Below are 3960 nucleotides of genomic sequence, written 5' to 3' on the forward strand. Positions count from 1 at the left end.
AACCGAAACAATCGAAACCCAATATTACTCTTACAATACAAGCTACAATTTTGCCTCATGCATTCGAACATGGTCACTAGAATCCGTCCGTTTTTCTATTCAAATCTATTCAAAATGGTTAAAAAAATCTCTAAAAGTTCACCTACATATACTTTCAACTTTCTAGAGTAATAAATTTTCTAGAATTTTGAAAAATAATAAAAATGAAGTATAATTTATTACCGAAAAACTCAAAGAAACTGACACGAACAGGAATGGCTGGTTACTAATAACTCGATCTTATACGGTAAGGGTTAAGAATAAAGTAGCATACTTAATTAAAAAATTGGATTGTTGTTTAAAATATATACTTGCGAAAATATTTTAGGATTGTAATGCACATATCTTGAAGAAAAATTAGTCATTTTATCAAAAAATGTATATATATTTAACATTTTGTGGACGGATGTGCTCATTTCAGTATCTACCTCTTTGTTAAATAGCTTTTGTTTTTAAGATCTTAAACAATTTCTTTTTCTAAAGTTTTAATATTTTATATCTTATTATTCTGTCGCTTATCATTGCATTGTACAAAACGAGTTATTGTACAATATAATTATGATATCACAAAATCAAATTACTATATTTTGTTGTTAAAAAATAAAATAATTAAATCAATGCTTGAAAATTATTTTATCTTCTATACAGGAAAAATTAAGTTAAAAATTGTATAAGAAATCTATTATGTAAATAATTTTAATCTAAGATTAAAACATTAAAAAACCAAAAAATGATAAAGATAATAAATATTTTCCATAAGTATCTAACATACGTATAAATGCATGTGCTTTAATGTACAAAACTTTTCAGTTGAGTTTCAATAACACATTCAAAAATAGATCAATCCAAGATCTTATGAACATTTGTTGACTAAAAGAGATAAGAATATTATCTCATCACGAAGAATATATAGAATGAGTTATAACATAATGAGGTATAACATAAGTATAACAAATAGGAGTACCTCACGAATACAAACGTTGCGCTTCATTCGGCCAATAAAATCTTGCAAAACGATTTACAATTTACATTTCGTTTAAGATTTGATACAAATAATGTAAAAACCGATTAGCGCGGCTATAATATCACCCGATAAGCATTTCGATCTTTTGTGTTACAAAATGTTATTACGATCTCGCAATAATGTCTATTTTCATTGTCTTGTAATCAATGTTCTTACAGCAAAATAAATGACTAAGTGAAATTGTAAAGATAATAAAATTGTAAAGATAATAGAACTAATAACAAGATAAAATGCTATTGAAAAAACAATATTTTTTTATGAAACGATCATAAAGTTTCTAAACAAAAATAATTTAAAAGATGAAGTTTCTTGTCAAAGCAGTTTATATTGTAAAATGTTATTGCAACCTCGTAATAAAGTTTATTCTCTCTCTCTCTCTCTCTCTCTCTCTCTCTCTCTCTCTCTCTCTCTCTCTCATTCCCATAGCGTCAATATATCGACAAATTGAAATCATAAAGATAATAATATTTAACGATAAGACAAATAACAATGAAATAAAACAATGAAATAAAATGTTGTTTTAAAAACATGAATCATGTAATTTTTACATAAAAATAACCTAAAATAGAATAATTATTTGTCAAGACAATTATAATGACTACCATTAGAGTGAATTGTGACTCAAACAACAAACTGTATTGTACTAAAGTATTGGATAATGAATTATTAGCAAAGTAAAAACGTTACGTAAAATATCAATAACTTCTGCATATAATACATCTCCTTTAAAATTAAGTGACAATTGGCTTCGAGCCCGCACAATGGAAGATTTGTAATCGGGCGAACGTGACTTATGTTTGCTATGAGCGATATCGCGACGTGTCACTGTTGTCATTTAAATGGTCTGATAGCGCGTATCACGTGTCGTGTACATCGTTATTATCATCGAAACGTGCGTACCACACGTGGATGTCTCTAATCGTTACCACGATATTTGTCAGTGCACTCTTTGGCAATACTAACTGCGACTCCTACTATTTATACACCGCTCAAAATAATGCTTCATAAATATATCTTTTGAAGTTTTATAAAAGTCAAATGTCATGAGAGAACAGTTTCAAAAACTCAGAAATCTGTCGAGGAAATTTTCTACGTTTGAAACAGATAATAAATGCGATTCAGAAATTTAAATTTGTTTTTATCTTGATTACAATTCTATTATAACATTCTAAATTTATTCTTGTTTTTTATCTGACTCACGATTGATAAAATGGAAATTATTTATACATCAACATAATTTTTCTTTCCAAACTTTGATATTGTTATCAATGCTATCTTCAATATTCAAAGCGCAAAATCATCCTTTTTTATGAAACTATAAATCTATTTTTTTATATTTTTAACCTTAATTATCCTTCATTTTTATTTTTATTTTTTAAGTACAATTGCCTTGTTTGTAATATATAATATCAGTATAATCATAAATTTAAATAAGATTCTCTAATTGTTCTTTAATAAAAAATCAGTTTTTAATTTTATTTAATTTTGAAGTAGATAAAATCCATCGAATTGATATCGAATATAATCCGATAATCAATGGATCTTATCTATTTCAAAATTAAATAAAATTAAAACTGATTTTTTATTAAAGCATAATTAGAGAATTTTCAAATTTATGATTATACTAATACTACATATTAAACAAGGCAATTGTACATAAAAAATAAAAAAAAATATATATATATGTGCAGTAAAAACGAAATATTAAAATAATCGGCGTTCGGAGTGACGCACAAAAGTGAGAAGTGGGGGTGTGTCGATCATGGAGGGAGAAATAGTTGGTCTAACACGCGTGCGCATTCTCATATTTTTTTACTCCCGCCGACTTACTCTTCCCTCTATATATGACATATACAGGTTGCTTTTGCCTCGCAGTAATCGAAAAGGAATTCTTGTACTAGGTTGAATCACGTTGGATCATCGCTCTTGTATCACAAATTCAGGTACGATTATCAGTTAATTTCATGCAAATTGCACAAATTTTTTTTTTCTATTTATTATTGATTATTTATTTTCTCAACAAAACAGGGTGCAATTTAGAATTACAACAATAAAAAGGCACAAATTTAATACAAAATATTTCACAAATGTCGAATTCAATGTCAAATAATTATTTCTTTTTTTTAAATGTTTGCAGTAAAATCATTGTATTAATTTCTACTATTTTATAATTAATTTAAAAAAAGTACTATACAATAAATATTTCGTTCTTCATCATTAATTTTTGATATATTTTCTGATTTATTTTTTAGTATATTTGGAATTGATTTTTTCTTAATTAAAATATTGAGAGAGTTTATTCATCTAATCGAATACCGATTTTTTTCTAATAATTGATAAAAATCAGAAACTTTGCATTCTCACTGAAATTACATTAGTGATGTATCATGAAAATAATTTTAGGCTACAATAGCTTTTTTAACAAAATATATCTGTTACAATTTTTACTATTATATATATAGTTATATATATAGTTATTTATTATTTCAGATCAATGATTTATAAATTCGCATATTAAGAGTAAGAGAGAGAGAGGGGAGAGGAAGGAGGGAGGGAGAGAGAGAGAGAGAGAGAGAGAGAGAGAGAGAGAGAGAGAGAGAGAGAGAATGTGTATTGACGGCGTTAACATTTTTTCTGCATGTTTTTTCTAATATGTATTATTAAAATATCAATAAAATTTTTTAAATTTTATGAAATCGCTTTGATGATACATCCTTAAGATCATAAAGATTTTTACATTCAAAAAGTGTAAAGGAATCGATTTTTTTATCCTCTGAAATAAAAAAATCCTCCTTAAATTGATTATAATTTTAAATAATTGATTTAATTTTTGTTTACATTATTATACTTACACTTACTTTGTATCATGCATTTAAAGAAGACTAATTATTTTATAT

The 3960-nt window shown here is 26.1% G+C and overlaps 1 protein-coding gene across 2 annotated transcripts in view; it reads left to right on the plus strand.

The window, feature by feature from the left end:
* The first annotated feature begins 2915 nt into the window (after positions 1–2915).
* The window catches only part of LOC108690617 (alanine--glyoxylate aminotransferase 2-like), a 6422-nt gene continuing 5377 nt past the window's right edge, over positions 2916–3960 (plus strand). For both annotated transcript variants that reach the window (XM_018198001.1, XM_018198000.1), the window contains exon 1: positions 2916–3006. The gene's annotated coding sequence lies outside the window, so the exon portion shown is untranslated. The remainder of the gene's footprint in view (positions 3007–3960) is intronic.

This window comes from Atta colombica, unplaced genomic scaffold, assembly GCF_001594045.1.
Source record: "Atta colombica isolate Treedump-2 unplaced genomic scaffold, Acol1.0 scaffold337, whole genome shotgun sequence".
In the NCBI taxonomy this organism is placed as follows: Eukaryota; Metazoa; Arthropoda; class Insecta; order Hymenoptera; family Formicidae; genus Atta; species Atta colombica.